Consider the following 8,882-nt stretch of genomic DNA (forward strand, 5'->3'; position numbering starts at 1 on the left):
TGAGTACGTGGGGCCACCTGAGCCTCCGGGATAAGCTTCTTTGGTGATCCCGCCAGCTGATCAGCAACCTTCACTCCAGCTGTGACCTGGGCCCCTCGCCAGGTCGAGAACACGCTCACAGGTGCTGGATTCGAATGCAGCCCTTTCTGAGGACCATCGTTCCGCCTGCACAGCATCTAGTCGTTCCAGCACCATTTCTTGAAGAGACGATCTTTTTCTTCACAGAGTTGCTTCTGTGCTTATGTCAAAAACAGATCACTGTTTGCATGGATTCACTCTGATTTTAATTTACATTTCCCTGGTAACCAGTGACGCTACAGCACTTTTTCATCAGCTCATTGACCATTCCAGTACCTTCTTTTGTGAAATACCAACCTGTTCAAGTCTTATTCCCAATTTTTTCCTTCTGGTTGCTTGTCTTTTTTGTATTAATTTATAGCAGTTTTTCATTTATTCTGTATACAGTCTTTTGTTAGGTGTGCATACTGAAATATTTTTTTCAGTCTGTGGCTTGCCCTTTTACTTTCTTCATGATGTCTTTCGATGGGCAGAAGTCTTCATTTTGATGAAGTCCAAGTTATTTTTTCCTATAGGATCGGTATTGTGTGTGTGTGTGTCCTTTAGACTTGCAGACATTTTCCCGTGTTTTTTCTTCACCAGCTTTGTCCAATAGAACTATACTGAGTCACAGACATGAGCCATGTGTGTAATTTTAGGTTTTCTAGTGGTCACATTAATCAAAAGTGAAAAGAGACAGATGAGTTGGTTTTAATAATTTATTTTGTTTAACCTAACATATAAAAATATTATTATTTCAAAATATAATCAATGTACACATTACCAATGAGCTAGTTTACATTTTTTGGACTGTCTTTGGAATCAGTGTGTATTTTACATTATAGCGCATCTCAGGTGGGACCAGCCACTTTTCTCGCATTCAGCAGCTGCACGTGGGTCGTGGCTGCAGTGTTGGATAGCGTAGTTCCAGAAGCCTGCTGCTTTTAGCATTTAAATCAAGGCCTATGATCCATCTTAAAATAAATTCTGTGTGTGCTCTGAAAGAGGAACCAAAGTTCATTTCTTTAAATATAGATATCTGGCTGCTCCAACATGTTTATTGGAAAGACTTTCCTTCCCTCATTGAATTACTTTGGCTCCTTTCTAGAAAATGAAGTAATTATATGTGCTGTACCTTCTACTCTGCCCCTTTGATCAGCTCGTCTATTTTTATGCCAGTATAAGATTATCCCTAATTACTGCAGATTAGAGTAAAACTTCAAATCTGATAGTTTGAATCCTCCAATTTCACTCTCCTTGGCACAGAACATTGTTCTTTGAACTCTGACAATCAGCAATGTATTATTATTATTATTATTATTATTAATTAGAAATGTCAATTTCCCTCAACTCCAAGTGTCTGGAGCTCAGTTCAGAGCTACTTTAGAGGGAAGGAGCAGTGTGAGCACCCTGGCCCGTCAGCGGGCATGTAGCTACAGGACCCAGAGGCTCTCGGTGCGACCGACGCTCACCAGCTACGCTCCGGCCCACAGCCAGCACAGCGCATGGAGGTGATCGGCGCCCAAATAAGCACTGAGGACTGGGAGGCTCTCAAAGGAAGGCTGATGCCGCCAGGCTGCAGAGGACCCGCGGAGAGACTTGAATTCTTACTCAACTTTCAGAAGAGCCGTAAAGACGATGCTGTGGGCCCGGCCGGCGTGGCTCAGCGGTGGAGCATCGACCTAGGAACCAGGAGGTCAGGGTTCGATTCCAGGTCAGGGCACAGGACCCCCAGTAGGAGGCATGCAGGAGGCAGCCCATCAATGTTTCTCGCTCTCATCATTGATGTTTCTCTCTTGCTCCCTCTCCCTTCTTCTCTCTGAAATCAATAAAAACATATGTTTTAAAAATTTGCCTTTAAGTGCTGCACATTCCAGCAAATTCATCCCAAGAAGTCTCAAGTTTTAAAGAGTTTCAGATGGATCTGGTATCATTATGGTGACGATTCCCATACAACTCAAAATTTCTGACTACTGGTCCTGTTGTTTCAAGCCATACGTAGTTATTAGAATAGTCACCTAGCCCAGGAGTGCTGTTGGCTCCTGACACTCATGACAGTGACGTTGTGCTCACGCCTGCCTTTGGAAGGGCCCAGGGGGACTGAGAAGACAGGAAGCCGCTTTCATATCCGACACATCTGTTTGGACAGGCTCGGTTCAAACACGCATGAGCTATGACTGGTAACATTAAGTGTAACTTAAAGTGAGAAAAATCCTTCTTGCTGGGGAAAGATCAGTGCACTAGGTCAATGCAGACACGTAGAATCAAGAAGCAAAAGGGAACCCTGTCCAGCGTGGCTCCGCCTGGTGCTGGGCGCTCAATTTTATGAAACACTGAACATCAGGCAAACACTGCGTACTTGTCCTTGCTGGGCCCCCAGGTGTCTCAGGGACATGATGCTCAATCACAGGATGGGCGAAATTCAGACAGGCTGCCTGGGCCGACATTTTAGCAGGCATCCAAATAAGAGAGTATTTGGCCAATCAAGGAGACAATTGGTCTAAGAAAGGCACAACAAATAAATATTTCATTACTTAATCTCTTCAAATCCAACCTCGAGTCCTTGCAGCCTCTCTCTGAAGGACTAAGATAGTACCGTTCACACTAATCTTCAGGGAAGCTCTGTAGAATTAAGCAGGATGTGAATTAAAGGAAGGTGTAAAAGGCGGGGGTAGGGATGGAAACTGTATCTCGAGATATGTGTTATTTTTACCTGAAATGGGCTTTATGTATTTATAAATTTATTTGCAAATATTTATTAAGTCCTTACAATTTGCCAGAACAGGATAGCGGACGGTGACACGTGGTGGCCAGGTGTGCAGGGTCAGGTATGATGAACTAGGACATCTCGGACCTAGAGCTGCACCCTCCCGTCACCACATGGCAGGTGAGCCTGAGCCTTCAGAGCCAGGTGGTCTTGATTTTATCTGAACAGAAACAGGAGAAAGGGAAATGCATAGTTTAGAAGATCCCACAGGAATAAACGAGATAGAAAATAACAGCTGAGGCCCAATTATCACCTGGGTGGAAAGTGAGAGCTGGATCCAGGCGTTCACTGAGCCAGAGGGCGGAGGCGGCGATGCCCAGGCAGGGGGTGGCACAGCTAACTCAGAATCCTGTTTTGGTTTAATAACACTTGGTTCGCTCACCTTTGTGGGCTCAGCTCATGTTCTTAAAAATAGCAAAACCGATGCAGGGTGGAAGCTTACAAGGAAAAGCCTTGGTCCTGCTGCCGTGAGGAATTTTAGTCTGGTAGGAAAAACACAGTATCTCAACGCCACAGCCAACATGCGGTGCTCAAACCACAGTTCATATCAAGGGCTCGTGAGCCAGAGCAGAGGGATTCTCCAAGCGCAGTTGGGGGCTGATGACAAGGACGCCAGGATCCCGTGGTGATCAGGGTGTAGCTAAGAACCTCTCTCCTCAGGGAGCAGACCCCAGACAAGGACGAGTTCTCAGGGGCGGACTCTGCAGTGGACACTTTCAAAACTAATCCCCAAACGTGAGAACAAGAAAAGGTGCTGTTATAGGAACAGAGATCCAAGGTGGTGTCTGAGCTGCAGGCAGGCTCCCAGATTCCAGAACCAGGCTTCAAGGTCAAAGCCGTGTCTCCGGCTCTAGGCCGGGGCTCCGTAAACACCTCTGCCTGGAGGTGAGAGTTTGTGCTGGAGACGGGAAGCTGGTCAGGCCGGTAAATGTTCAAACTCAGAGACAAGAAATCAGGCTGGGCCTCAAAGGATCCTCTCACCGAGTTGGAATTTATGTTTGAAGGTAACTGTCAGATTAGTTGACCTAAACATTAATCTGTTTTATCAGAATATCTTTATTTCATACCACTGGGGCTTCGGCCTTTAGAGGACACCCAAAAGCAAAGTTTCAAACACGGCCGCCTGGTTAGGGTGACTGTCCAGGAAAGGCTTCCAATTTGTGATGAGAGAGCTACTACTGCAGCTTGTTCGCTTTTAACAACCATGGTGATAAAATTTAGTTCACTGCTTTCAACTCTACTATTTTAAAGCCCATGGAGAAGACAGTGAAAATTTCCCCAAATAGGAACAAAGGGTGTAATGTGGAGGGAAAGTGCCCTGCTGGTGGGAAGGCAGACGGGTGCAGCCACTGTGGAAAACACTGCGGAGGTTCCTCAAAAAATTAAAAATGGAATTGCCGTTTGGCCCAGTGATCCCATTTCTAGGCATATGTCCTAAGAAACCCGAAACACTAATCAGAAAGAACTTATGCCCCCTTATGTTCATAGCAGCACAATTTACTATAGCTAAGATCTGGAAACAGCCCAAGTGCCCGTCAGTAGATGAGTGGATAAAAAAGCTGTGGGACATTCACACCATGGAATACTACGCAGCTGTAAAGAGGAAGGACCTCGTACCCTTTGGGACATTATGGAGGGATCTGGAGAGTATCATGCTAAGTGAGATAAGCCAGGCAGAGAAAGACAAACATCACATCATCTCACTTCTTGTGGAATCTAATAAAGAAAATAAACTGATGAACAAAATAGATCCAGAGACACAGAGAACAGACTGAGGGATCTCAGAGGGACGGTGGAGGTGGGGGAGTGGGTGGGAGAGACTAATTAAAGAACTTATATGAGTATACGCACAACCCATGGACACAGACAGTAATGGGGTGAAGGCCTGGGGTGTGCGGGTGGAAGGGGGGAAAATGGGAGAAAGGGGGGCACGTCTGTAATACTTTCAACAATAAAGATGTTAAGGAAAGAACAAAGGGCGCTTTCACTGACATCAGAAGTGTGTGCCCCCAACCCCACCCTGGTTTTCCTGTTAGAATGTCTTCTCCTTCCCCCCGTATTTACCTTACCCTCACCCACTGAGTACAGGTAAGTGCCTCCTCTCCCCGGCTCTCCCTAAACCCCGCGACACCTAGATTAAAACATTTATTATATTTCAGGATAGTAATGATATTAATAAGCAGCGTTTTCATTGTGTCAGGCTCTCGAGAGCAGAATTCTTTGAAAGGAGAGGCTTGGCCGTAGCTTTGCCTTCTCCAGCCCCAACCCCGCGCCTGACACATGGGTTGTGCCCGAATGTCTACCAAGTGCACTGTGACTGAAGAAATGCATATCCATTGGTCCTTTAATTTGTCTAAAGAACTGCAGCGGGCCGTTGAGAGGGAGAGTAGATTAGGAACCTGGGTTTCCCTGAGCTCTCTGTGGGCTTGAACTACCCCCTTGGCTCCCTGTAGATTCCCTTTGCCCATCTCGCCAAGGACTCCAGCGGAAATATCGCTGTTTGGAGAACAGCCAACCGATCACATTACTCCTCCAAGGAAGCAAGTTCTTTAAATCTGCAGGAATTCTGCTCCGCACCTCGGATGTGCGAAGTTTGTCATCTATTTCTGGGAAAGCTTGCTCTTTACATAAGAGCATAAGAAGTGGAGAGAGGCAACCAGGCTCCACTTGTGCAACATACAGATTTCAGCCTCAAAGTGAAAACGACAGATTAATTTCTCAAGTTTCACTTGGAAGGAAAACGCATTCAGACCTATTTGCATCTGACGGCTCGGCTTTATAAATGGCAGAGCCGTGAGCCTGTGCACAGGCTCCGTCTGGGCCTGGCATCTGCCCACAGCCTGCGGGGGTGGGTGGAGAACGCTCTACCTCTCTGCTTCTGAAAGATGAAACTGAGGATGTGTCTGCCCCCAACGCGTGAACCAAACCCTCAGCCAGAGCCCACGACCTCTGTTGCAGGGGACAGGTGACCCCCCAATCCCCCTAACGCTAGTCTCCCCGCACAAGGCACAGCTCAGAATGTCGCCCCTCCTGGCGTCTCCTGGTCCGTGCCCGCCCTCGGCTCCGGCACCTGCTGTCTCCAGGTCCCCGGGTCCCCTCCTTGCACTCCCTGTCCTCTCAGCGGGACTGCCAGCCAGTGGACGGGAGGTCACCGGGCAGGCGAGAAACTGCGCCACCATCTCCCTCAGGAACTGCACGTTTTGCAACCTGAAAGGTTGACACTGGGAAAACCAATCGTTGAAGTGACACCTTATGTAAAAGACGTCTAATTTTATCATGTCGTTAAGTCTTTATGCAGATCGTCCAACCTGTGAATTTTCCCGCTGCAGCTGCGGGACAGACACGTTGTAACCAGCCTCTGCCCGCCAGGTCTCTTCAAGCTGTCGTGTGTGCGTTTCACATCTACAGAGACACACAGACCCACACTCACAGACGCACACATTCAGGCACACTCACACACATGCACAAACACAGTCACACAGTCACACACACACACAGTCACACACACACACACATGCACACACACAGTCACTCACACGCACACACATGCACACACACAGTCACACACAGTCTCACACACACACAGTCACACACACACACACACGCACACACACAGTCACTCACACGCACACACATGCACACACAGTCACACACACACACGCACACACACAGTCACACACAGTCACACACACACACATGCACACACACATGCACACACAGACACACAGTCACACACATAGTCTCACACACACACAGACATATACAGTCACACACACACATGCACACACACTCACACAGACACACACACATGCACATGCACACAGAGACACACAGACACGCACTCACATAGAAACACCCCCACACAAACACACACTCACACGCACACACAGACACTCTCGCAGTCGTTATGCTGCTATTTCACCTTCCCTGGCAGATGTCTTACCTGCGACCGTATTTCCATTTCTGCTTTAGGACGGGCAAGTTGAGGTCAAGCCTAGACCTAAACCCGGCCATGGGCAGCTTGTTTACTTCCGTTCATGATCCTAAAAATCCATGAAAAATGAATTGAGTTAGGAGAACATTTTCTTGTAAAAACTTGACATTTTTGTGGTTTTAGGTTGGCGTTTCTAGCCTACCTAATTCATCCTACAGAGAACTCTGGGATCAGCGGGTGAACAGCAGGAATAATTTCACACTGATTTCCAGGTTTAGAGAATGTGGCCAGGTTGGGAGCCACACAGGGAGGTGGCTACAGAATTAGGATGAAACTCGTGTCCCTTCGTTCTCAGGCCTGGGCCCCTTGGCTGAAGGAGGAGTTCTCAGTAGCCTGTGTCATTTGTGACTACGTGATAAGCACCGTATCCCTGACAACGTTAGCTCCATAAACTCTCTCTCGATATTAGTATTTCTTAGTGATTGATTGGTCTGTCTTCTATTTATTTCTCTATTTTTGGTTTTCTCTATCTTTATATTTTAAGTGTGTATTTCATAAGTGGTATATAGCTGGATTTATTGAAACCTATTTTTTAGCCAGGCCAGACATGGCTCAGCAGCTGAGAATCGACATAGGATCCAGGAGATCGAGGTTCGATTCCCGTTCAGGACACATGCCCGGGTTGGGGGCTTGATCCCCAGTCGGGGGCATGCAGGAGGCAGCCGATCAATGACTCGCATCATTGATGTTTCTATCTCTCCTTCTCCCTTCCTCTCTCTGAGATCAATAAAGATACATTGTTTAAAAAAACACCTTATTTTTTAAAATAGTTCTTTTTTAACTGGTGAGTTTAATACATTCATGATTACTATAACCACTGATATATTTATTTTCATCTTATTTTGTGCCGCTGATTTTCTTTGCTTTTCACTAAACTGGTTAAGCTCTGTCATTCTTTTCTCTCTACTATTTACACATCTCATTTCTATTTTTTTAGTGGTTACATGCACACTTCACATCAAAAAACTTAAAAATTCCTATCTTTGTTATGTCCTAAGATTGAATAAGACTTTTTAGAAAGAAAAATAAACTGAGTGAACGGTTGAATTTTCTGATGACCGAATGTCACAATATTCTGCTGTGGGCAATGGTGCTTTAGAATCGAGTCGAGTATGTGCCTGGATTTCACGCTGGTGAAGGAGAGACTGGGAGATGCCCTGGGGGCTGTGAGGGGACAGAGGAAGCACCAGGGGCTCCTGGGCAGGTCCACTTGGGGGACCCCTGAAGACCGCAGTTGCTGTCCACCCCCCGTGGTTGCATCTTCCTCATGTCCCAGGAAGGGGGTAAACTGAGGGGCACAGTAACTCTCCACAGACTCCCATCTAGTCCTGGGGCCCGTTTGCGGGGGCAGGACAGAGGCCGCACAGTGGACGGGTGGGCAGCCAGGTTGTGGCCTCTGTGAGGCACAGACGCGCTCCGCTCGGGTGTGTGACCTTCACCAGTCCTCCCAGGTGTCCCCTCCACACTGGGAAACTGGATTGCCATTCTCTTTTCAAATTCACGTCACCTTCGGTCCTGTTTCCTGGTCCTCCAGCTCTTCCTTAGCTCCTTGTACAATTTTCTCTCTAGTTGTCTGCCCTGCCAGGAGCCGTCAGTCTGTCCGGCCCCAGGGACAGGAATACGCGGGGATCTCTGCAGTTTGTGCAGCAGCAGGATCTGGGCAGAGCCTTGGGGATCCAGAGCTCGGGCCTCCTCGGAGCGCCGGCCTCCAGGGAGGATGCCCACCGATGCCCACCATGGGTCCTGGCGCGGCTGTGTCTGCAAGGTCAGCTGGTAGCTGAGGAAGAAGGTGGGGTCGGGTGTGACAGGGCTGAGAGATGTGATGCAGACTCACAGTTTGCTAGAATGCCTTCAGGGCAGGAATCCAAAAACCTGGGCAAAACTGGCACCAACAAGAGGATACTTATTGATTCACTGGCTCAACAAGCCTCACACTGGGCTCTTCTGGGTGATACTTAATCCAGGCTTGATTTCATAGCCAACCCTCAGCTCTTGCTCCTGCCCAGCTCCACTTCCTCGCATTATTTTATGTGGGCAGAACCTCGCCTCACGGTCCTGGGAAGG

General features: G+C 47.7%; 1 long non-coding RNA gene across 1 annotated transcript; it reads right to left on the reverse strand.

Moving 5' to 3' along the window:
• Nucleotides 1-3,122: 3,122 nt before the first annotated feature.
• On the reverse strand, nucleotides 3,123-8,357 carry LOC107527158 (uncharacterized). Its single transcript, XR_001602240.2, has 3 exons — nucleotides 8,326-8,357; nucleotides 6,768-6,867; nucleotides 3,123-3,306 (listed from the first exon to the last, which is right to left on the reverse strand). It is a non-coding gene; the product is annotated as an uncharacterized LOC107527158 (long non-coding RNA).
• Between the last annotated feature and the right edge of the window lie 525 nt (nucleotides 8,358-8,882).

This window comes from Miniopterus natalensis, chromosome 3 (assembly GCF_054644295.1).
Source record: "Miniopterus natalensis isolate mMinNat1 chromosome 3, mMinNat1.hap1, whole genome shotgun sequence".
In the NCBI taxonomy this organism is placed as follows: domain Eukaryota; kingdom Metazoa; phylum Chordata; class Mammalia; order Chiroptera; family Miniopteridae; genus Miniopterus; species Miniopterus natalensis.